Source organism: Dama dama, chromosome 33 (genome assembly GCF_033118175.1).
Source record: "Dama dama isolate Ldn47 chromosome 33, ASM3311817v1, whole genome shotgun sequence".
Lineage (NCBI taxonomy): Eukaryota > Metazoa > Chordata > Mammalia > Artiodactyla > Cervidae > Dama > Dama dama.
Genome location: NC_083713.1, coordinates 15,841,105 through 15,868,917, shown reverse-complemented (window position 1 = coordinate 15,868,917; position 27,813 = coordinate 15,841,105).

The window sequence follows — 27,813 nt, the reverse complement described above, 5'->3', positions numbered from 1 at the left end:
TTTTAAAGTTCTGTAACTGTTTAATATTATTTTAATGGGAAAAATCTTTCAAGTAATTCATTTATATATTTATATTATATGATGCTGCAATTGCTTCACTGACATTGTTTTAGCAATCCATCTTCTTTTTCATATTTTTTAGTTTGTGGTTAATGTGCATTTTCATGTAACACACTGATGATAATTCAGAGAAATTCATTGTTATTTGGCAACATTGCAATTAAAAATATGGTTGTTACTTATTTGGGGCAGTAAATAAAGAAAACCTAAAAGATTTAAAAAAATCCTGAAACCTAGTAGGGTATTTTTGAAGCTTAGTAGAAGTGTAGATATCTGAAAATAGCCATTAATACTGCTAACCCCAGAACTCTCTCTCTCTCTCATGCATGTGCATGCCTGTGGGTGCGTGCGCACACACACACACACACACACACAATAATAACCCAATGAATCAGATACAAGTTTATTACCTCCTGCACGAAGAAAGAGGACCAATTTGATAAAATCTTACTGATATCTCAACAAAAGAAGCCTGAGACTATTATGGAAACTTGGGATCTGGGTTTCAGTGGCTTACAGTGAGTGTTTCACTGTTAGAAATCTGAACTCGATTGGGCAAATTGTATAAATATTAGATTGGAAGATCTTGAAGCAAATTTAGTTAAATAAAAAGTTGTTTAATAAGAAAAGCTTTGTTCATTTGAAGGAACTAGTGCCCTAAGAAATAGACTAATATGAGCAGTCTATTTTGAGGAAAATCAATTTTGGGAAATTATTGACACACACAATGAAATTATGCATAGGTATCTGAGGAAAAAAAATTCTGGAGCAAACAGTTGTCTTGTTGATGTATGTGGCTTTGATTTTTAGTTCTCACTGTTAAACTGAAAGTTTAATGTACTTTTAAATTGGGAAATTTTATTTCACATTCACCCTTTGTGGCCATTAGTCAGGCTGAACTGGAAGATACATCATTATATCAGGAAACTGTCAAGAACCATGAAAGATCTGTGATTTTACCACATGTCAGTCTCACAAGTTAGCCTACTACTAACTTGGTGTTAGAAGACACAAGATTTCTGGATTAGAGGTGAAGAGCTTTATTATTCTTGGGGAAAAAAGCAGTAGCTAGAGCAGTTTCCTGTGTTTTCCAAAGCTTGAAAGTGAAAATGTTAGTCTTTTCTGACTCTTTGTGAAACCATGGACTGTAGCTCACGAGGCTCCTCTTGTCCATGGAATTCTCCAGGCAAGAATACTGAAGTGGCCATTCCCTTCTTCAGGGGATCTTCCTGCAGGGACCGAACCCTGGGTCTTCTGCACTGCAGACAGATTCTTTACCGTCTGACCAGGGAAACTTTCCAAAGCCTATAGAGAGCTAACAGTGAGCAGACTGACACTGGTGGGCTAAAATGAAAGCTTGCCCATGCAGTAAATTGCATTGCAAGAGAGGAACACTGAGCTTGAGGAATTTTACTTATATAGCAAGTGGAAGAAAGCTTGCTCCTGGTCTAATAACCCATCAATCAGCCTGATATGCTTTTGGACAAACTCAGATTTTCATATGGGTATATAACTTTGTTGACCATTCTGATTAATACTGCCGACAAAAGTTTACTCTTGCTTTTTACTTTATCTCATAAAGTATTTCATTGTAGACAACCTCAATGAATTATAAGCAGCATCCTGAGGCAGCATTGACCTTAGCATACCCCAGGGTCCCAGACTCAATCAACTGTGAATAAGTTGAAGGAGACAGTAATAGGTGTCATTTCAGAAAACCAACATGAAGTGAAGGTTAGGCCATCATCCATTACAACAGTTTTCAATCTTCTTCAATCCAATGGACTAAGAAAAGATCACTCAGGTTTTTTCACCCATTGTAAGTATAACTTCATTTTCAGTTCATGTGTCTTATGTGTTTTAACTACTGTGAAAAACACTGAGAAAAATATGTAGTATACTTTGTAAGATATATTAGTAACATGTCAAGTTTAGAAATATACATGATGCAATTCATTTATTCATTTTAGAGGTTATGGAAACAAAATAATGCTACTTACCATTTATAATAAATACATGTAAATCCATGGCTGATTCATGTCAATGTATGGCAAAAACCACTACAATATTGTAAAGTAATTGCCTCCAACTAATAAAAATAAATGGAAAGAAAAATTAAAAAAAAATACAAGTAGATAAACCTATTATTTTCAAAATTAGGAGTATGATAGAAGGCAGAATATTGGAAATAAAAGCAAAAATAAACAAATAGGACCTAATTAAACTTAGCTTTTGCACAACAAAGGAAACTATAAGCAAGGTGAAAAGACAGCCCTCAGATTGGGAGAAAATAATAGCAAGCGAAGCAACAGACAAAGGATTAATCTCAAAAATATACAAGCAACTCCTGCAGCTCAATTCCAGAAAAATAAATGACCCAATCAAAAAATGGGCCAAAGAACTAAACAGACATTTCTCCAAAGAAGACATACAGATGGCTAACAAACACATGAAAAGATGCTCAACACCACTCATTATCAGAGAAATGCAAATCAAAACCACAATGAGGTACCATTACACGCCAGTCAGGATGGCTGCTATCCAAAAGTCTACAAGCAATAAATGCTGGAGAGGGTGTGGAGAAAAGGGAACCCTCTTACACTGTTGGTGGGAATGCAAACTAGTACAGCCGCTATGGAAAACAGTGTGGAGATTTCTTAAAAAAACTGGAAATAGAACTGCCATATGACCCAGCAATCCCACCTCTGGGCATACACACCGAGGAAACCAGATCTGAAAGAGACACGGCCAGAGTACTTTTTAATAAAGCTGTGTATATGTACCTGGCTCTGGTATTTGATTTTTATTGATAATTGACTATTAAAAAATGTAAAAATCATAAGAAATTAATTTCTCATTTGACATCATGATTAAATATATTCTGGGCTTCCCTGGTGACTCAGAAAATAAAGAATCTGCCTGCAAAGCGGGAGACCTGGATTTGATCTCAGAGTCGGGAAGATCCCCTGGAGAAGGCAGGCAATGGTTTGCCCACTCCACTATTCTTGCCTGGAGAATTCCAGGTACAGAGGAGCCTGGTGGGCTATAGTCCATGGGGTCACAAAGAGTCAGACAGGACTGAACAACTAACAAACACTTTCACTTTCAGGCTTTGGAAAGCTAAAGTAAATAGATTTTTATTAATTTAATGAAAATACTATATAATAATACAAATTAATTGATCTGGAATTAATATCTAATTAAACATTTTTAAAAATGAACTTATAATTGGCTATTTAGGAGTAACTTTTTTATAATATAACTGGATTAACTATATTTATCTCTTGGTTTTATTCAGTATGTTTTTAAATATATGATATTTTAAAAATACCCTAGTTCCTTTGTAAAATTATCTGTTAGTCAATACTGTCTTAGGAAATAAAAATAAAAGTCAGTTTTAGGATTAATTCTTTCTGTATTCCTTTAAAATAACAATCTCTCATAAACGTTATTTGACCAGGAGGCGTATGGAGGAGCAAAGAAACTAACTTCCGCTTCTCACCACACGATCTGAAATCAGAGTATTCAAGCATACACCAAACTAGACTGTGCCATTTCATGCCTCCTCTCTAACAGAAATAGTTATTAGATAGAAAAATATAAGTCCCATGCTGTTTTATGGAATTTTGAATAATCCTATTAATAATCCAACAAACCTGATACATAGTTTTACTGACGATAAATATATCATGTTGGTAGTGTCCTTTTCACTCAATTCTTTCTTCTGATAGTCTGAAAACAATTGAGAGACTCAGATGTACAATAAGATGGCTAAATATCATTATGCTAAATGTGCTGGATGGGAAATGAAGTAGATCGTTGAAAATTGGTTTTTGCTATGAAGATTTCTCAAAAGAACTTTTCATGTGGTAAGTTATGAATGACTCACGCAGTAACTCAAGAGTCTAGTCCAACACTAACAGTTTTGAATGCCCCAAAACTTTTGTCAAATGATTAATTCTAAATTATGTTATATAAAATTATCATTTTCTTTCTTGGTCATAGCTCAATTGAATATGCTAATATTAATGCATTTTTAGATGATAAAAATTGTAAAGTGGCCATTTTCATACTCTTTCTCTTACGTTTGGCTTTATTTTTTTAACTTTTTTTAAACTTTTTTTTTTTTTACATTTGGCTTTAACTTACAGACTACACTTTGTGGATTTAAAATATAATATCAGAATAATTATCCAAATAAGATAGAATTAATATCATTTCTATATGCCCTCCAGCATTTCTTTATTGCAGTTCCTGTCTTTCTCTTCACTAACAAAACTTCTAATTTCTTTAAAATACTCTCTCTGTAATTGCTGCTTTTGAGTTTAACATATTTTCTGATAAATAATCTAATCACAAAATTCATGTAATCATTTACTTCAGGAAGAAATCTTCTTTTAGACTGGTAGTATAGACAGATGAAAATATAACAAAAGTTCATTTTCTAGCAATTCTAGTAACCCAGGAGATAAATTTATATCAGGAAGCAGAAAACAGACCATACAACTTTTGTTCCAATATGAGAGTCCCTAATTGTATTACCAAGTTTGAGTCAGAGGGATACTTTTTGTTTTATTTTGTTTTACATAGCGCAGTATGCATTTTGTATAGATCTTTTTGTTTCATGTACTATAAGAATTGATACTGCTTCTGGTTCTGATTACTTTTTCACACTTGAGTTATAAAATGCTTAGTAGTAGGTAGAAGATATGTTGTTTCTCATGTAAAAGGAAGAACAGTGTGATAACCTTTATTCATTCTATGCTAAACTATTTGTTCATTCAATTCAGATCAGCACCACTAGTGCAGGAGAGCTCCCAAAACACTCTTTTAAATTGCCCTCATTATCTTGGTAGACATCATTACTTCTCAGTTCTATACCTGGATCACTGGTTGTTTCCTCAGTATTCTTTTGTAAATATTATAGAACTCTTGGCTGTTTTTTAGTATACATCAATGTTATGAACAAAGGCACCATTGCTCTATTTGCGAACACTCTGTTTTTATTATTGTTGGCTTTGTTTTGTTTTAGTAGGATAGCTTCTGATTTCTTTATAAAACTTTTAAGAAACTCATTTGGCAACATTTCACTACTGAACTCCTCTTCATTACTTTGTAAGAAGAATCATAGTCCTAAATACTTTTATGTTAAGATGTTCAATACATGCTTATTTTTATTACTCTTTTATAAAGCATTTTTAAGGTGGTTCATTTAATTGGTTTAATTACTCCTGTTTTGCATCAGGAATTGACAATTGGTTCTTCTATATATGCTTAGGTCCCTAAATGACTCTTCTTGTTTACTTTTTCATTCATTTATTCAGTAGTTTTTTAAAAATTTTTATTATTTTATCAATTTACTTTTTGTGTCATTCATTGGTAATAAAAACTAGTAGATTAAAAAGAAATCTAAGAGCATACCAAGCATAGCAAGAGTGGAAAAAAAAGTGATAAAATGACATTTCTAGTCTCAAATTAGTTTTTTTTTTTTTTCAAATTAGTTTTTTATGATGAAAATCAGAGATGAAAACAAGAAAGCTGTGGAATACGTAAAAGTTTCAGACAGTTGGACAGGTGAGAAAAGGAATTAGTTTGATTAGAAAACATAAATGAATGCACAATTCTTTAGAATTTCCTCAACAGCATAATGAATATTTCCTAAAGTAATTTGTACTTTTAAAAATTTACGAAGTGATACCATGGAAGATGGCATAGTAAGAAAGTTCCATGAATCAGTTACTACACTGAACTGGCAAGAACTCCTAGCTTTGGTTATTTTAGAAGTATAAAGTCTAGTTCAGTACTTGCAGTGTCCAGTAGAGGCTTGATTTAAAAAAACAAAAGCAAAAACAGGTAAATTTCACTGAATTTTTGACATTTAATATAACATCTACAATTCCCTGCTCCTGGCTGTAAGGTAGGTAGATATAGAAAATGTGGTCCATGTTCCTAATACAGCTTGCTAATGCCAGGATGAGCAATAAGAACCCAGTCTTTCAAAAGCTGAGTTGTGTGTTTTGATCTGACAGTTCGCTGAGAGATCAGCAAAGAGGCTAACTATTTCAACCTGATGAGATTGAAAGAACTTCCTGGGAAGATTCTGTTGAAAGAAATTAAAGCAACAGAATGTTTTTCTTCTCTTATTGGATTCAGACATTTAAAGAAATCTGTGTCAGGTCACTCACTAACTGAATGCAGACACAATGATGCATATGTCAAGGGATAAAGTCCTTGCTATGGGCTTCCTAGGTGGTACAGTGGTAAAGAATCTGGCTGTCCATGCAGGAGACACAAGAGATGTGGGTTCCATCCCTGGGTCAAGAAGAGACCCTGGAATAAAAAAAGACTATCCACCCCAGTATTCTTGCCTGGAAAATTCCATGGACAGAGGAGCCTGGATGGCTACAGTCTTTGAGGCGGCAAAGGCTCAGCCACAACTGACTGACTGAGCACACAGTCTTTGCTAAATAATTTAAAAAATCACTATAGCCCTCAATAAGCAATAATAATATTCTCTAGGAAGAAGCAAAAATGTTATTTCAAGTGTTACCACATTAGAATATCAGAAATAGTTTTTGTAAAAAATTATAAAGCAGTCAGAAAAACAGAAAAGTGTGGCCCATTCATGAAAAGACAGATAATAATATCTCTGAAGAACCCCAGAAATTGGACTTCCTAGAAAAAGAGTTTAAATTACCTGCCTTAAGTATGCTCAAAACACTGAACGACAAAGAACTAAAGACAATCAGGAAAACCGTGTTGAACACATAGGGATACCTATGTGTTATAAAGAGATTAAAAAATTATAGTTTTTGTTGAAATGGACATATTTTTATGGGACACAAACTACCAGAGTTGTCTGAACAGGAAATATGTCACCTAAATAGCCTTAAACTTATTAAAGAAAATTAATTTGTGTTACAGTTTTTCCCATTAAAATTACCTCAGGCAAAAATGTTTTTCCTAATGAATTCTACCAAAAATTTTAGGAGCAAATAATAGGAATTATATAATACTCTCCCATAAATAAAATGAGGACAGGAGAGTAGCTCACAGCCAGAAAATGAGACCAATGTTATGAAAACCAAAGACACAAAAATATAAAAGTGGAGAATAATGCAATAGTGACATAAACTTGAAGTTTCTTAACACAATGTCAGAAAAAGATATTCCTGTAGTAGATATACAGTAGAAATACATAATGACCAAGTGATTTTTAGTCAGTGGAGGTAAGGTTGGTAAATATTAGCAGATTAATCACTGTAAAACATCATATTTTTATTTTGAAAGAGTAACAATTATCTCAATAGATGCAGATAAAATATTTTCCACAATTCAACAGCCATTTATAGTAAAAAACAGCATTTGAAGAGTGGTAGAGAAATCCCCTGATCTGATAAAAGACACTTGCAAAACCCTATAGTTAAATTATATTTACATAGTGAAAGACTGACTTATTTTCACCTAAAATAGTTTAAAAAGGGGCGGGGGGACGGGGAGTGAACTATACTCTTTTACTCCTACTTGAGAGAATAATTCAGTGTTTTGGTATCTTGGGATTTGTTTTATCTAGAAGTTTGGAACAAGTTTCTAGTTGACATTATTAGAAGTGTTCATTCACATTTATCATCTGTTGAGTTTAATTTCGTGGTCGCCACGTATTTTGGTTTTATCAGTTTGAGGCATAACAATAGTGGAGAAGGAAATGGCAACCCACTCTTGCACTCTTGCTGGGAAACTCCCATGGACAGAGGGGCCTGGCAGGCTACAGTTTATAGGGTCCTAAAGAGTCGCACGTGACCGAGTGACTGAACACACACATAGCAATATGCTGTCATTCTGTGGAAGTTATTTGTATTTGAGAACTTCATAACCCAGTTCTCAGCTTCCAGCTACTAAGACATTCTTCATTTTCCCTTTTGGAAATGATAAGAATATGTAAATATCCTCATAATGTCTTTATTAATGGAAACAATGAATGTATATATATTAATAGCTGAAATTACGCTCCTAATTTAACAACAATAAATTTTTATTTATAACATTTATAACAGACAATACTCTTATAGTAATTCACTGAAAACAGCACAGATTGTTAACAACTTTCTGATCTGCTTCTTGGGTAAAATAATGAAGATTGAATTTAAAATAATGGTTACAAAGTATACCATGTGGCCAGGACCATCCTTGATATGCAGCATTTAGTGGTTCATTCTTGGGTTCCTTCCACAATAGATATAAATGGTACTTTCCTTTGTATAAGATGGCACATTCTGAAATCACCATGCTGCTTGACAAATGGTCAACAACAATCATACATTTGTTAGTTTATATTTGCTTTAAATTCATAAATCTATAATCTTTTTATGAAAATGATAATGTTTGAATTGCTCCTTTTTAATAAGATGCAAATTTGGGAATATTGAGTTTTATCAAGAATGTAATGAAGCATGAAGTCCATGTTCCTTGTTATCAAAAATTATGTATGTATATCTAGCAATTATAATCAGGAGAACACAATTTTCAATGTTTAAAATGTATCAAAATTTGAATCCCATATACCTAAACTTTAAGAAAATTTTAAACAATTGGAATAAAGTATAATATATTAATCAAGGAGTAATTTGGTTAATTTGTAATCTGAAATATAAGAACAATTATAATAGCAGTAATAATAATAACCTAAAATGACAGTAGTGGATGATGGATTAGTCATGGCCAGGGTATTACAGGAAGATTACCTGGAGGCTATTTCGTTGTGTCAGGAAAAAAGATGCAGAGAATTTAACAAAGCACAAGTTAAGACATAAGGGAGAGAAAAAAAAAAATTGAGAGATATGTAGGCAATAGAGAAAGAACTTTGCCAAAGAAATGAACAGATTGAATTCTGAGGACATAATGCTGAGTAAGACAATTCAGTCACGGAAAGACAAATACTGATTCCACATATATTTTACCTTCCTTAAAAAGTCCAATTCATTGACAGAGGAAGTAGAATGAAAGTGGCCAGGGTGGAGGAGAGGGAAGAATGGGAGATTTGTTTTTAAAAGTGTGGAGTTTCAGTTTTATAATCTAAAAAGATTTCTAGAAATGGAGGAGGGTGATGGTTGCAATAACAATATTAATTGCACTTAATATCAATGAAGTTTACATTTAAAAATGGTTAAGATGCAAAATTTTTATGTATATTTTACCAAAACAAAAATGTTTCATTAAACAAGATAGGTGATAGAATAGAATGGAATAGAAATATATCATATGAGATAGTATGTTATAAAAAATCAGAAAAATCCCTTTACCCAACCAACAAATATTTATTGAATACCAAGTTGTTTAGTTTCACAGGACAGAAGTGTATTTTTCCTTAATACTATACATAAAACTGGGAAGACAGATACAAAGATAACTAGAGGGAGATATAAAAGCTACCTCCTGTGAAAAGCTTGGTGTCTTTGAAGTACAAGGTGAAATTATTCTTTCACTTGGAACAGGAAAGAAGTAGGTTTTAAATTGTTAATAATTTTGTACAACCATGAAAAATGAACTTAAGTATAGAAAAGCTTATAGATTAAATGTGACCACTTAATATGCCGTCGCTTCTGTCATGTCTGACTCTATGCAACCCTATGGGCCCTGTGGACTGTAGCCTGCCAATCTCCTCTGTCCACGGGATTCTCCAGGCATGAATACTGGAGTGGGTTGCCATGCCCTCCTCCAGGAGGTCTTCCTGACTCAGGGATCAAAACCGCATCTCTTGCATCGGCAGGTGAATTCTTTATTGCTCGGGCCACCTGGGAAGCCCTCCACTTACTACAGTAAGTGATAATACATTTTATAAGTGAAATAAAGGAGTAAGCCAAAAAGTTAATGTTATCAGTAAGCAAATTGTATTGTATCTCTTTGGGGAGGAAAAGCACATTTAAAAGGAGAGATTCTGCGGCTTTGTTTGAAGTGAAGTGAAAGTCACTCAGTCATGTCTGACTCTTTGCAACCCCATGGACTATACAGTCCATGGACTTCTCCAGTCCAGAATACTGGAGTGGGTTAGCCGTTCCCTTCTCCAGCGGATCTTCCCAACCCAGGGATTGAACCCAGGTCTCCCACATTGCAGGCGATTCTTTACCAGCTGAGCCACAGGGGAAGCCCATCAGGAGCTTTGCTTAGAAGAGACTTATAAAAAGATGTAGATTAAAAAAAATCATGATACATACCTTTTCATACTTTGTGAGAAACAAAAAGAAGGTAAAGAACAATAGTTACAGAAAAGGAAAATAAGTGAGAGATAAAAAGATTCCTAAAATATTAGTGGAACACAAAATTACTCAAGTGACCCTGCAGCTATCTCAGAGTCTGTAACTGAAGATGACTATAAACCCGGGAAACGGGAGCAGTTTCTCTCTCCCAGTGTCACTTCCTGATAGTAACATAATAAGGAAACCCACATCAGCTGTGCACAGCTTTTTGCCACAGAGCTTAACAAGCTCTGCCAAGATATTTGTGATTTCTGCCACTCAAGTATCAGGAAAAAGAAGGAAGATGAAGCTTGATGACTGTGATTTTAAAAGGGATAAAATGCGGTAAAAGCTAACCAGGGTTGGATGTTTGGGGGAAGATGATGGTAAATTTAATGCATTACCTTGGCTGGGCCATGGCACCCAGTTTCCTGGCACACATCAGTCTAGGTGTTACTATGCATATTTTTTAATCTATATTTATCACATATATATTATATGTTATATACATATATATATATATATATATATTTTTTTTTCTTTTTGGCCACATGATGTGTAGTTCCCCAACCAGGGCTCTGTAGTGGAAGTGGTCTTAACCACAAGATTGTCAGGGAAGTTCATATAAAATTTTTTTAGATGTAATTAACATTTTAATCAATTGACTTGAAATATAGAAGATTACCTTTTATAATGTAGGTGAGCTGTATCCAATAAGTTGAAAGCCTTAACTTCCAGATAGCCTTCAAAGTACAGAATGCAACATTAACCTTTTCCTGTCTCTAGCCTAGGGCCCAATCCTGCCTATTTTGAACTTGTCAGCTCTCACAGTCTTGTGAATCAATTCCTTAAAATAAATCTCTGTCTTTCCTCTGTCATATCTCTGTGTATGTGTATTTGTGTACACACATCCTATTTTACTTCTCTGGAGAACCCTGTCTAACACAAGGACCCAGAACAATAACTCAAATAGTGATGTGAAGTTCTAATATAAAAATGAAGAGATTAAACACTACTGAGTTAATGAAATGTCTTCAGGTACTTTAATGACATAGGGTAATAATTGTCAATAGTATTCCCATGATACATTCAAGTGAATAAAGTAAAGACACTAAAAAATGCAAAAAGAAAAACATAGTTTCAGGGCCTATTAATTTGGAAAATACAGCACTGATTGCCCTCAATACAGATTCATTTTACATATTAGATTACTGTGTGCTGTACTCATTGCTTCAGTCACGACGGCTCTTTGTGACCCCATGGACTGCAGCCCGCAAGGCTCCTCTGTCCATGGGATTTCCCAGGCAAGAATACTGGAGTGGGTTGCTATGCCCTCCTCCAGGGGATCTTCCCAACCAGGGGATCTAACCCTCATCTCCTGCTTTGCAGGTGGATTTTTTTTACCCACTGAGCCACCTGGGAAGCCTATTAGACTACTATAGGTATGGGAAATCTTGCAATAAAGAGAACTGACTTTATTTAAACTAAGGTTTTGGGGCTTCCCAGGTGGCTCAGTGGTAACAATCCACCTGCCATTTCAGGAGACGCAGGAGACAAGAGTTCAATTCCTGGGCCAAGAAGATCCCCTGAAAGAGGAAAAGGCCACCCACTCCAGTATTCTTGCCTGGAAAATTCCATGGACAGAGGAGCCTGATGGGCTATAGTCCATGGGGTCACAAAGAGTCAGACACTACCAAGCACATACACACACATTTTTTTTTTTTTTCACATAAATAAACTGACATGGTATAAGACTGTTACAATCCTTGAAAAATATGAAATGCCTGTTTAACTGTCAATAAGTATAATATGTCTCAGGGAAATTAAATGCTTGCTTATATATCATAGTGTGATCTTTTAAAGGCTCAATATATAAGGTATCAAAGTGGGCAGTTTCTGAAATGTATCACTTTTTCTAGTGCTTATTTATCATTTCCTGTATTTATGGAGAATGGATTTTTTAAAACTTTTCTTCATTTCATAGAGTAATGTGACATTTTGTTTAAGTGTATTGACTTATTTTTAAGTGTATTTTTTCTCTTCTTTCAATCCTTCCAGGACTTTAGTGATTACTGAAGCATGCAATAGTTTTCCCAATTAACCAAGGAGCTTGTTTGAGTTATAGGATGGCTTGCACCCTTATGAGAAATTCTATAAGCTATCCCTAATCTAGGTTAAATTTAGACCTAAAGTAAACATAGCAAACTGACAGTCCATGAGTCCACCCTGCCTTCAGACTGTTTTGAATTGCCAGGTCAATTCAGTTTTCTAGAAACTGAATTTAAAGGACTTACACAATAAACTCTCCATTATTCCCTAATCACCAATAGGCTGATTTGTGTGACACAACACACAAAGATACAAACAGTTACATTCTCTTTCTGATTCCTGAAATGATCAGAGCGGTGGTTTTTCTAAAGTGATTCCAGGACCAGCATTTTCAGCGTAGCCTGGGAACTCATTAGAGAAGAAATTTTTTAAATTCCTCTTATAGCTGAAAGTCTGTATCATTTTTATAAATTTTTCCTTGCCTTCCCCTCCCTCTTAGCCCCAGGCAACCACTTTTTAACTCTCTGTTTCTATGAGGTTCATTATCATTTTTATTTAATCTTCTACACGGTAAGTGATACCATGCAGTTTTCATCTTTCTCTGTCTGGTTTATTTCTCTTAAAGATGTAAATTCTTGTGCCACCTTACCAGTCTTACTGAATCAGAAACTCTGTGAGTGAGGTCCAGAAATGTGTGTCTTTATAAGCTATTGAGGTAATCTAATGCATACTCAAATATTTGCTAAATGATTATGACTCTTATCCAAGTTTTGGTTAAAATCATTTCAAATAGTAAAAGTAGAAGATCTCTATGAAACAGGCCCTTTAGTTTCCTCTTATTTTCCTTTTTTCCCTAATGGAGGCTTTCTCAAAATGTGCTCCTTTAGAGCAACCAATTATGTGAACACATGAATAAATATGCATAAATGCCCTGAGGTACTATTAAAGGAACGTTTGTCTAAACCACTATGTCTTAAAATGCTTGACATTGAATCATTTTTCCCCTACCAGTAATATCTACTAATTTTCTAAGGGTCAAGTGTTTCCTTTGGGGAATTAGCTCTTTCTTTGTATACAACTTTCCTGAGCAGTCAGTGAAGAATGTGACAGGAAACAAACTCAAATAATCAGACTGCCTCCTTAGCAATTTGCATGTTGGGACAAGAATTGGATTAGTTACAGCTGGTTCACTCCTTTATTCATTTGTGTTTCAAGATGACCACAACATATTACTTTGAAAATAAGATCTTTTACCTATTTCCAACTATCAGCAGAAAGAGGAGAGTGAAAAAGTTGGCTTAAAGCTCAACATTCAGAAAACTAAGATCATGGCATCTGGTTCTATCATTTCATGGCAAATAGAGGGGGAAACAGTGGAAACAGTGGCTGACTTTATTTATTTATTTATTTATTTATTTTGGCCTCCAAAATCACTGCAGATGATGATTGCAGCTATGAAATTAAAAGATGCTTACTCCTTGGAAAGAAAGTTATGACCAACCTAGGCAGCATATTGAAAACCAGAGACATTACTTTGCCAACAAAAGTCCATCTAGTCAAGGCTATGGTTTTCCCAGTAGTCATGTATGGATGTGAGAGTTGGAATAAAGAAAGCTGAGCACAGAAGAATTGATGCTTTTGAACTGTAGTGTTGGAGAAGACTCTTAAGAGTCCTTTGGACTGCAAGGAGATTCAACCAGCCCATCCTAAAAGATGTTCATTGGAAGTCCTGAGTGTTCATTGGAAGGTCTCATGTTGAAGCTGAAACCCCAATATTTTTGGCCACCAGATGCAAAGAACCGACTCATTTGAAAAGACCCTGATGCTGGGAAAGATTGAAGGCAGGAGGAGAAGGGGGTGACAGAGGATGAGATGGTTGATGGTGGGCTCCGGGAGTTGGTGTCGGACAGAGAGGCCTGGCGTGATGCAGCTCATGGGGTCACAAAGAGTAGGACACGACTGAGCAACTGAACTGAACTGAACTATCAGCTAATAAACCACTCTGTTGAATAAACTCTACATTATAGACTATTATCCAGTACTCCTCAGTGTGTTATATAGAAATGTTCATTGTCCTAGGATGAAGGCAAAGTTAGAGTATTGTTTTTCTATTTCTTTTATGGTGAAATATTATCAATACAGGGTACAGAAGAAAATCGCATAGTTGAAGTTTTTGCATGTGGTTATATGACATTGATAAGGGAGCTTAAGATGGTAGTATGGATCCTGACCCAGAACATTTAAACTGAATGCCTACTTCTGAAAGGGAAAATCCAAGTTTTTAATTTTTTTTAACCATGCTTTAAGAATCTATTATTTGCAAACCACATATCTGTAAAGTATAAGTATCTAAAATATATAAGGAACTCCTACAACTCAATAGGAAAAAGAACCTAAATAAACAAATTAAAAAATGGTCAAAGGACTTAGACATTCTCCAAAGATGTACAAATGGCCAGTAGGTATAGGATAAGATATTCAACGGCACTAATCATCATGGAAATATGTACCAAAACCACAATGAGGTGTCACCTCATACCTGTTAGGATGGTCGTTAATAAAAACAAAACAGAAAATTATAATTATCATACAGGATGTGGAAAAATTGGAACAATGTATACTGTTTGTGGGAATACAAAATAGTAAAGTCGTTATGGAAAACAGTATGAAGTTTCCCCCAAAATTAAAAATAGAATTACCATGTGATCCAGAAACTACACTTATGGATATTTATCCAAAAGAATTGAAATCAGGATGTCAAAATGATATCTGCACTTCCATGTTCATTGCTATTCACAATCGCCATGAGGTGGCAAATGTTAATGTTCCTCAGGAAATGAATGGATAAAAGAAATGTCACACACACACACACACACACACACACACACACACACACACACAATGGAGTGTTATTCAGCCATAAATCAGAAGAATTGTCATATCCTATAACTTGAACTTTCAAGACTTTATGTTAAGTGGTATAAACCAGTCACAGAAGGATAATTACTGAATGATTCCATTTATAAGATGTATACGAATTAACTCCTAAAAACAGTGTAGAATGGTGGTTGCTGCGGGGAAAATATTTGAAGCTGATTTTCAGAGAGTATAGTTTCAGACATGAAAGATGAAAAACTTCTAGAAATTTGCTGTACATCACTATGCTTAAATAACAAACTGTACGCTTAAAATTTTGTTAAGGTAGACTTCATGATATTTAAAAATTTTTTTTACAATTAAGAAACCTCTTACCACATGCAGTTAAAATGATGACTCCTATTAACCTATAGATTAATGCACATTTCATTCTTTTTTATTAGTTTTCCTCTTGCTCTGAATGTTTAAGTACAAACCTGCACTATAGAAATATTAAAGGGTGATCTTTACTCAGAATATAAATGACAACATATGGAAAATTGTAACTACTCAAAAAAAGGCACTCAGTTCAGTTCAATTCAGTTGCTCAGTTGAGTCTGACTCTTTGCTTCATCCAGCCTGGCATTTTGCATGATGCACTCTGCATATAAGTTAACTCAGTAGAGTGACAATATACAGCCTTGACATACTCCTTTTCCTGTTTGGAACCAGTCTGTTGGTCCATGTCCAGTTCTAACTGTTGCTTCTTGACCTGCATACAGGTTTCTCTGGAGGCAGGTATGGTGGTCTGGTATTCCCACCTCTTGAAGAATTTCTCAGTTTGTTGTGATCCATAGCTCAGTGGGTAAAGAATCTGCCTGCAATGCAGGAGACCTGGTTCAATTCCTGGGTTGGGAAGATCCCCTGGAGAAGGGACAGGATACCCACTCCAATATCCTTGGGCTTCCCTGGTGGCTCAGCTGATAAAGAATCTGCCTGCAATGCAGGAGACCTGGGTTCGATCCCTGGGTTGGGAAGATTCCCTGGAGAAGGGAAAGGCTGCCCATTCCAGTATTCTGGCCTGGAGAATTCCATGGAGTGTCCATGGGGTCACAAAGAGTTGACATGACTGAGTGGCTTTCACTTTCACAAAGTCAAAGGCTTTGACACAGTCAAGCAGAAGTAGATGATTTTCTGGAACTCTCTTGCTCTTTTGATGATCCAACAGGTGTTGGCAATTTGATTTCTGGTTCCTCTATCTTTTCTAAATCCAACTTGAACATCTGGAAGTTCATGGTTCATGTACTGTTGAAGCCTGGCCTGGGGAATTTCAAGCATTACTTTGCTAGCATGTGAGATGAGTACAATTGTGGGGTAGTTTGGACATTCCTTGACACTGCACTTCTTTGGGATTGGACTGAAAATTGACCTTTTCATGTCCTGTGGCCACTGCTGAGTTTTCCAAATTTGCTATCATACTGAGTGCAGCACATTCACAGTATCATCTTTTAGGGTCTGAAATAGCTCTAGGCTGGAATTCCATCACCTCCACTAGCTTTGTTTGTAGTGGTGCTTCCTAAGGCCCACTTGACTTCACAATCCAGAAGGTCTGGCTCTAGGTGAGTGATCACACCATCATGGTAATCTGGGTCATGGAGATCTTTTCTGTATAATTTTTCTGTGTATTATTGCCACCTCTTAATATCTTCTGCTTCTGTTAGGTCCATACCATTTCTGTCCTTTTTTGAGCCCATGTTTGCATGAGATGTTCCCTTGGTATCTCTAATTTTCTTGAAGAGATCTCTAGTCTTTTCTATTCTATTGTTTTCCTCTATTTCTTTGCATTGATCATTGAAGAAGGCTTTCTTATCTCTCTTTGTTCTTTGATCTTTGGAACTCTTCATTCAGAAGGGAATATCTTTCCTTTTCTCTGATACTTTTATCTACTTGTTTTCCTATTTTTTAGAGGTAATAATTTAAAGCAAACATAGCACCCATGTATTGGAATGCTTATAACATTTGTACAAGTAAAATTTATTACAACATCACATACTGTACCAGTCTCCAAAAGAGCTCTGCACATATTGGCTTGAAATTGTTTCTTCCAAGGCCTCCATTAGATCACAGCAGTAGGGAATGTATAACTTGAGGGAAAGAACTATGTTTTCAGTTACGTAGCTCAACACCTAATAGTAGGTATGTTTTGCATACATTCTTAAACATTTATTGAGTGAAGAATTAAAATTAAAGGGTACAATGAGATATAATTTAATTTTTTGCTTTCCTCAAAGCATCTTTACTCACTTTCACATTACAAAACCAGTGCTATGTAGTAAAATATTGAAGAATTGAAACATGAATTTATTAAAGGTAATGAAATGGGCAATAAAAGAGAAGGATTTAAGTAATAAATTCTCTACAGAGATAAAATTCTTCCTTAGCAATTGTCTTTTAGAGTTTTAATTGATCACACTCTAAATATTTTTAACTAATGTATCTTCACATGTACTGTACAAAAATTTAAAAATATGTTTTAGCATGTATATGTTTAGGCAGAGGAACCAGAGATCAAATTGCCAACATCCATTGGATCATAGAAAAAGCAAGAGAGTTCCAGAAAAGACAACTACTTCTGTTTTATTGATTATGTCAAAGCCTTTGTGTGGATGACAACAAATTGTGGAAAATTCTTCAAGAGATGGGAATACCAGACCACCTCACCTGCCTCCTGAGAAATCTGTATGCAGGTCAAGAAGCAACAGTTAGAAACAGACATGGAACAACAGACTGGTTCCGAATTGGGGAAAGAGTATGTCAAAGCTCTTTTTTGTCACCCTGCTGATTGAACCTATATACAGAGTACATCATTCTAAATGCCGGGCTGGATGAAGCATAAGCTAGAATCAAGATTAACAGAAAAATATCAATAACCTCAGATATACAGGTGACACCACCCTTATGGCAGAAAGCGAAGAAGAACTAAAGAGCCTCTTGATGAAAGTGAAAGAGGAGAGTGAAAAAGCTGGCTTAAAACTCAACATTCAAAAACAAAGACCATGGCATCTGGTCCCGTCACTTCATGGCAAATAGAAGGGGAAACAATGGCAGACTGTATTTTTGGGGGGGGCTCTAAAATAACTGTAGATGGTGACTGCAGCCATGAAATTAAAAGATGCTTACTCCTTGGAAGGAAAATTATGACCAATCTAGACAGCATATTAAAAAGCAGAGACTTTGCTTTGCTGAGAAAGTTCTGTCTAGTCAAACCTATGGATTTTCTAGTAGTCATATATGGATGTGCGTGTTGGACTATAAAGAAAGTTGAGTACCAAAGAATTGATGCTTTTGAATTGTGGCATTGGAGAAGACTCTTCGAGAGTCCCTTGGACTGCAAGGAGATCCAACCAGTCCATCCTAAAGGAAATCATTCCTTTATTTATTTATTTATTTTATTTATTTTTATTATTATTATTTTTTTTTCCAGTGGGTTTTGTCATACATTGATATGAATCAGCCATGGATTTACATGTATTCCCAATCCCGATCCCCCCTCCCACCTCCCTCTCCACCCGATTCCTCTGGGTCTTCCCAGTGCACCAGGCCGGAGCACTTGTCTCGTGCATCCCACCTGGGCTGGTGATCTGTTTCACCATAGATAGTATACATGCTGTTCTTTTGAAATATCCCACCCTCACATTCTCCCACAAAGTTCAAAAGTCTGTTCTGTATTTCTGTGTCTCTTTTTCTGTTCTGTATATAGGGTTATCGTTATCACCTTTCTAAATTCCATGTACATGTGTCAGTATGTTGTAATGTTCTTTATCTTTCTGGCTTACTTCACTCTGTATAATGTGCTCCAGCTTCATCCATCTCATTAGGACTGGTTCAAATGAATTCTTTTTAATGGCTGAGTAATATTCCATGGTGTATATGTACCACAGCTTCCTTATCCATTCATCTGCTGATGGGCATCTAGGTTGCTTCCATGTCCTGGCTATGATAAACAGTGCTGCGATGAACATTGGGGTGCACGTGTCTCTTTCAGATCTGGTTTCCTCAGTGTGTATGCCCAGAGGTGGGATTGCTGGGTCATATGGCAGTTCTATTTCCAGTTTTTTAAGAAATCTCCACACTGTTTTCCATAGCGGCTGTACTAGTTTGCATTCCCACCAACAGTGTAAGAGGGTTCCCTTTTCTCCACACCCTCTCCAGCATTTATTGCTTGTAGACTTTTGGATAGCAGCCATCCTGACTGGCGTGTAATGGTACCTCATTGTGGTTTTGATTTGCATTTCTCTAATAATGAGTGATGTTGAGCATCTTTTCATGTGTTTGTTAGCCATCTGTATGTCTTCTTTGGAGAAATGTCTGTTTAGTTCTTTGGCCCATTTTTTGATTGGGTCATTTATTTTTCTGGAATTGAGCTGCAGGAGTTGCTTGTATATTTTTGAGATTAATCCTTTGTCTGTTTCTTCATTTGCTATTATTTTCTCCCAATCTGAGGGCTGTCTTTTCACCTTGCTTATAGTTTCCTTTGTAGTGCAAAAGCTTAGACAAGGGTGCCCACTCTCACCACTACTATTCAACATAGTGTTGGAAGTTCTGGCCACAGCAATCAGAGCAGAAAAAGAAGTTAAAGGAATCCAGATAGGAAAAGAAGAAGTAAAACTCTCACTGTTTGCAGATGACATGATCCTCTACATAGAAAACCCTAAAGACTCTCCCAGAAAATTACTAGAGCTAATCAATGAATATAGTAAAGTTGCAGGATATAAAATTAACACACAGAAATCCCTTGCATTCCTATATACTAACAATGAAAAAACAGACAGAGAAATTAAGGAAACAATACCATTCACCATTGCAACAAAAAGAATAAAATACTTAGGAGTATATCTACCTAAAGAAACAAAGGACCTATACATAGAAAACTATAAAACACTGATGAAAGAAATCAAAGAGGACACAAACAGATGGAGAAACATACCGTGTTCATGGATTGGAAGAATTAATATTGTCAAAATGGCTATTCTACCCAAAGCAGTCTATAGATTCAATGCAATCCCTATCAAGCTACCAACGGTATTTTTCACAGAACTAGACCAAAGAATTTCACAATTTGTATGGAAATACAAAAAACCTCGAATAGCCAAAGTAATCTTGAGAAAGAAGAATGGAACTGGAGGAATCAACCTGCCTGACTTCAGACTCTACTACAAAGCCACAGTCATCAAGACAGTATGGTACTGGCACAAAGACAGAAATATAGATCAATGGAACAGAATAGAAAGCCCAGAGATAAATCCACGAACCTATGGACACCTTATCTTTGACAAAGGAGGCAAGGATATACAATGGAAAAAAGACAACCTCTTTAACAAGTGGTGCTGGGATAACTGGTCAACCACTTGTAAAAGAATGAAACTAGAACACTTTCTAACACCATACACAAAAATAAACTCAAAATGGATTAAAGATCTAAATGTAAGACCAGAAACTATAAAACTCCTAGAGGAGAACATAGGCAAAACACTCTCTGACATAAATCAAAGCAAGATCCTCTATGACCCACCTCCCAGAATATTGGAAATAAGAGCAAAACTAAACAAATGGGACCTAATGAAACTTAAAAGCTTTTGCACTACAAAGGAAATCATTCCTGAATATTCATTGGAAGGACTGATGCTGAAGCTGAAACTCCAATACCTGATGCGAAGAACTGACTCCTTAGAAAAGCCCCTGATGCTGGGAAAGATTGAAGGCAGGAAGAGAAGGGAACAACAGAGGTTGAAATGGTTAGATGGCATAACTGACTAGATGGACATGAGTTTGAGAAAGCTCTGGGAGTTGTTGATGGACAGGGAAGCCTGACGTGCTTCAGTCAATGGGGTCGCAAAGAGTAGGACATGACTGAGTGACTAAACCGAACTGAACTGAACTTACTACTAGGAATCTTGAAGTATTTACCCACCTGCCAGGTTTAGCATTTGATGAACACAATAACATCCTAAGCAATTTGTAGTTCTCTTTATTGAAAAATGGCTCTCTGATAGTAATTCAGATGATTATGGCATTTTAAGCAGCAATACAAAACCATGCTATTATTGATTATATTTTTTAATCGCTTTTTGATCCTATTTGTACTAGCTCTGTGTGTGAAAACTAGGTACAAATCTTACATACATTAGTCAACTTACTTGTATCAACAGCACAGAAATAGTATTTTATTTTAATTTTATTGGAGTACAGAGATAGATATTTTAATTTTATTGGAGTACAGATGATTTACAATGTGTGTCAGTTTCAGATGTATAGCAAAGTCATTCAGTTATACATATGTATATTCATTCCTTTCTAGATTCTTTTCCATATAGTTTATCACAAAATATTGAGTAGAGTTCCCTGTGCTATACAGTAGATCCTTCTTGGTTATCTATCTTATATATAGTAATCTATGAATGTTAATCCCAAACTCCTGATGTATCCATCCTTGCTGTGTTTCCCCTTTAATAAGTTTACTTTTGATATCTATAAGTCTGTTTCTGTTTTGTAAATAAGTTCATCCATATCATTTTAAAAAATTGGATTCCACATATGACTGACATCATATAATACTTGTCTTTCCCTGTCTGACTTCACTTAGGATAATTGTCTTTAGGTCCATACATATTAAATGAAATGGGATTATTTTGTTTTTTTATGATTAAATATTATTCTATTATATGATACTCAGCTATAAAAAGAACAAAATAACTATATGATACCACTCTAAGGGCAGAAAGTGAAGAGAAGCTAAATAGCTTCTTGATGAGGGTGAAGGAAGAGAGTGAAAGAGCTGGCTTAAGACTAAATATTAAAAAACAAACAAACAAACAAAAAACCTAACTATGATCGTGGCATCTGGCCCCATTACTTCATGGCAAATAGAAGGGGAAAATGTGGAAGCAGTGACAGATTTCCACTTCTTGAGCTCCAAAACCACTGCAGATGGTGACTGCCGCCATGGAATCTGAAGATGATTGATTGGCAGGAAAGTCATGAAAAACCTGGACAGTGTGTTGAAAAGCAGACATTACTCTGCCGACAAAGATCTGTATAGTCAAGGCTACACTCTTCCCAGTGGTCACGTACAGTTGTAAAAGCTGGACCATAAAGAAGGCAGAATGCCAAAGAATTGATGCTTTCAAACTGTAGTGCTAGAGAAGACTCCTGAAAGTCCCTTGGACAGAAAGGAGATCAAACCAATCAATCTTAAGGGCGATCAACCCTGAATATTCTCTGGAAGGGTCGATGCTGAAGCTCCAACATTTTGGTCACCTGATACACACAGACAACTCATTGGAAATGTCCCTGATGCTGGGAAAGATCAAGGGCAGAAGAAAAGGGGGCATCAGAAGATGAGATGGCTGGAAAGCATCACTGATGCAATGACCAGGAACTCGGGCAAACTCCAGGAGATGGTGAGGTGTAGGGAGCCCTGGCATGCTACAGTTAATGGGGTTGCAAAGAGTTGGACATGACTGGGTGACTAAACAACAACACTATTCCATTGTATACCTATATTAATATAACACATCATCTTTATCTATCCCTGTGCTGATGGAAAATTAGGTTGCTTCCATGTCTTGGCTACTATAAATAGTTCTGCCATGAACATTAGTGTGCAGATATTTTTGAACTATGATTTTCTCTGGATACATGCACAGGAGTGGGATTGTTATTTCATATGGTAGTTTTATTTTTAGTTTTTTAAGGAACCTCCATACTATTCTTCATCATGTTTTCACCACTTTACATTCCCACCAACAGTGTAGGAGAGTTCCCTTTACTCCAAACCCTTTCCAGCATATTGTTTGTGGATTTTTTGATGATTGCCATTATAATTGATATGAGGTGATACTTCATTGTAATTTTGATTTGTGTTTCTCTGATAATTAGTGACATTGAGTGTCTGTTTATTTATTTTTTGGACATTTATATATCTTTGGAGAAATATTTTTTTTAGATCTTCTTCCCATTTTTGATTGGGTTATTGTCTGTTGGTTTCGTTTTGTTTTGTTTTATATAGAGCTGTTTGTTTTGGATATTAATCCCTTACCAGCAATATTACTTGCAAATATTTTCCCCCATTCTGTGGGTTGTCTTTTAATTTTGTTTATGGCTTCCTTTGTTGTGCAGAGAGTTTTAAATTTATTTAGGTCCCATTTGTTTATTTTTGCTTTTATTTTCATTACTGTAGGAAGTGGATCAAAGGAGACTTTGCTGCAATTTATGTCAAAGAGTGTTCTACCTCTGTTTTCTCCAGGATTTTTGTGATGTCCAGCCTCACACTTAGGTCTTTAATTCATTTTGAGCATATTTTGTGTATGGTGTTAGATTATGCTCTAATTGCATTCTTTTATGTGAAGTTGTTCAGCTTTCCTAGCACCATTTATTGAAGAGACTTTTCCCTCTATATATTCTTGCCTCCTTTGTCATAGATTGATTGACTATAGGTGCATGGATTTATTTATGGACTTTCTATCCTATTCCACTGAGCCATATGTCTGTTTTTATGCCAGTATTATACTGTTTTGATTACTGTAGCCTTCTGGTATAGTCTGAAATCAGGGACTATGATTCCTCCAGCTCCATTTTCCTTTCTTAGGATTGCTTCCACTATTCAGGGGCTTTTCTGTTAACATACAAATTGTAAAAAAATTTTGTTCTAGTTCTGTGTAAAGTGCCATTGACAATTTGATAGGGATTGCATTGACTCTGTAGATTACCTTAAGTAGTACAGTCATTTTGGCTATGTTGATTCTTTCAATTCAAGAACATAGCTTATCTCTCCATCTGTTTATGTCATCTTCAAATTCTTTCATTAGCATCTTAGAGTTCTAAGAGTATGGTTCTTTTTTCTCCTTAGTTAGGTTTATTCCTAGATATTTTATTCTTTTTTGATGCAATGGTAAATGAGATTACTTTCTTAATTTCTCCTCTGATCTTTCATTGTTAGAGTGTAGGAATGCAACAGATTACTCTGTATTAATTTTGCATCCTGCAACTTGACTGAGTTCATTGATGAGCTCTAATAGTTTTCTGGTGGCATCTTTATAATTTCTTTGTGTAGTATCATGTTGTCTGCAATGACAGTTTTACTTCTTTTCCAATTTGGATTCTTTTTATATCTTTTTCTTCTCTGTCTGCTGTGACCAGGACTTTCAAAATTATGCTGAATAAAAGTGCTGATAGCAGATATTCTTGTCTTGTTTCTGATCCATGGGGGAATGCTTTCAGTTTTTCACCATTGAGAATGATGTTAGTTGTGGGTTTGTCATATGTGGCCTTAATTATGGTGAGGTAATTTCCCTCTGTGCCCATGTTCTGGAGAACTTTTGTCATAAATAGGTACTGAATTTTATCAAGAGCTTTTTCTGCATCTATTGAGATGAAGAAATAGTATTTTTAAATTGTAGATTCAATGTGTGTGTGTGTGTGTGTGTGTGTGTGTGTGTGTGCATGCATGCACATGTGTTAGTCACTCAGTCATTCCAATTCTTTGCAACCCCATGAACTATAGCCTGCCAGGCCCTCCTGTTTATGGAATTCTCTAGGCAAGACTACTGGAGTGGGTTGTCCCCCTCTCTCCCTGACTTCAATCTTTTCAAGAATCAGAGTCTTTACCAACGAGCCAGTTCTTCACATCAGGTGGCCAAAGTATTGGAGTTTCAGCTTCAACATTAATCCTTCTAATGAATATTCAGGACTGATTTCCTTTAGGATTGATTGGTTTGATCTCCTTTCAGTCCAAGATTCTCTCAAGAGTCTTCTCCAACACCACAGTTCAAAAGCATCAATTCTTCAGTGCTCAGCTTTCTTTATAGTCCAACTCTCCCATCCATATGTGATTACTGGAAAAACCATAGCTTTGACTAGATGGACCTTTGTTGGCAAAGTAATGTCTCTGCTTTTTAATATGCTGTCTAGGTTGGTCATAGCTTTTCTTCCAAGGAGCAAACATCTTCTAAATTGCGTCTTAAAAACTGTATAGAGAGCAACTGGGCAAAAGAATCAGGAGAAGAGTACCAAGAGGGATATTTCTGGTGATGTAATAGTTCTGTGTCTTGATTATGATGGTGATTACATAAATATATGTATGTGATAAGTTATGTGGAATGCTCTTACATAAACACACAGACATGTACAAGTGAGTACATGCATAAAACTGAAAAAGATACTAATTTTAACTTCCTGGTTTTGATAATGTAGTATAGTTATATAAGACATTATAAATGATGGAAACTAGGTAACAGATTTATGGGGCTTCTCTAGTAGCTTTGCAACTTTATGCGAATCTCTACTCCTTTCAAAATAAAAATGTGTTTAAGCATCAAAACAAGCAGGTAGCAAATTTCTTTAGTGTTGTCAAGAGAGAGTGTATGTGAATCTGATGAAGCGAGGTTTAGATTAATGTAAATTCAATAAACACTTATTCAGCACTTGTCTGCCAGACTCTTCAAGGTGTTTCACATATATTACTGCCCTTAATTTCTACAACAAACATATCAGTCTACATGGATGGAAGCTAAAGATACTTACCATTAAAAGAGAATGATTAAAGCCTGCAGGCAAGCAGGAAGATTTTAGAATTTTCTACTTCTCAACCACTTCATATCCCTTCCCTCAAGACATGCACACACACACGTTTACCACTCAGATTTTGCCAACTATCTTAAAGGTAGAATATTTTGAATGTTTGCTGCTATTTTGCTGAATTGTGTCTGCCCAATATACATATATCAAAGGTCCTAAACCCAGTACTTCAGAATGTGAATACATTTAGAGTTAGGACCTTTAAAGAGGTAAAAACTGAGGCAGTTAGGGTGGGCCCTAATCCAATCTGACTAGTGCCTTTATAAGAACAAGTCTGGACACAGAGACATTTGTTCTGCACAAGGATAGAGGAGAGAGTACATGGAGACCAGGGAGAAGCAAATTATCTGCAAGCCGTGGAAAAAGGCCAAATAAATCAACCCTGCTAATGCCTTGATCTTGAATGTCTAGTCTCCAAAACCGGAAAATACAGAGTTCTGTTGCTTAAGCAATCCAACCTTTGGTATTTTTTTCTAGCAGCCCTAGCAAACTAATACACTTGCATATTGATTTTTCTTTTGCTCTTTCTTAACTTTGCTCATTAACCTTCAAATATTAATGTGCACCAGAATTGCTTTACAAGGCTTTATATTGAAGACTATAACACAGAACTCCACATTCAAGAGAACTGTGATATTAATTTTGAATATATAAAATGCTTGCTTTACAATCAGATTTCACCAAACTAACCTTGCTTTAAATGCATTCTACTATATCTCAAGATAACTGTTTCATCTTTAAGTAAACTGGCTAATAATAAAACACAGTCCTAGTTTCCAAGATATGTTATTAATTTTTACAGCGAATAATATATATGGAAAGTATTAAGGCTCACTGAAATAAAATTGTTAGCCTGTCTCTAGAAGTTTGGTGGTTTATACATTTCCTTAATCTGATGAAAGAACTGACTCATTATCTTGATTTCAAAGATATTTTTGCAGACAGGCAAAGCTATTCTTTGTCATTAGAGGCTTATTTAAGCATACCATCTGAAGAAAAGATCCATCATGAAAATGTGGCTCGCCACCATTTAAAGAAAAAAAGTGTGTTTTGGTTAAGATGTGATCGTGCCTCATCACTTGTTCTCTTGTATGTTCTCTCGGTGGCTAGCTAAACTTCTGGAAGAGTTTGCTGATGTAAGACTGCTCTAAGTCCAGAAACAAGAACTTGACTTTTCATCACAGACCAAACATCTATAATTATTCATTACCATGCTTTTTATATCTTTAGTTCCTCAGTTCAGTTCAAACCCTATGGACTTCAGTACACCAGGCTTCCCTGTTCATCACCACTCACAGAGCTTACTCAGTCTCATGTCCTTTGAGCCAGTGATACTATACAACCATCTCATCCCCTGTCGTCCCCTTCTCCCCCTGCCTTCAATCATTTCCAGCATCAGGATTTTTTTCAAATGAGTCAGTTCTTTGAATCAGGGGACCAAATTATTGGAGTTTCAGCTTCAGCATCAATCATTCCAATGAATGAATATTCAGGACGGATTTCCTTTAGGATGGGCTGGTTGGATCTCTTTGCTGTCCAAGAGATGCTCAAGAGTGTTCTCCAACACCCCAGTTCAAAAGCATCAATTTTTTCGGTGCTCAGTTTTCTTCACAGTCCAACTCTCACATCCATACATGACCACTGGAAAAACCATAGCCTTGACTAGACAGACTGTTGTTGGCAAAGTAATGTTTCTGCTTTTTAATATGCTGTCTAGGTTGGTCATAACTTTTCTTCCAAGGAGCAGGCATCTTTTAAGTTCATGGCTTCAGTCACCATTTGCAGTGGTTTTGGAGGCCCCCAAAGTCACTTTTCCCATTGTTTCCGCATCTATTTGCCATGGAGTAATGGGGTTGGATGTCATGATCTTAGTTTTCTGAATGTTGAGCTTTAAGCTAATTTTTTTTACTCTCCTCTTTTGCTTTCATCAAGAGGCTTTTTAGTTCCTCTTCACTTTCTGCCATAAGGGTGGTGTCATCTG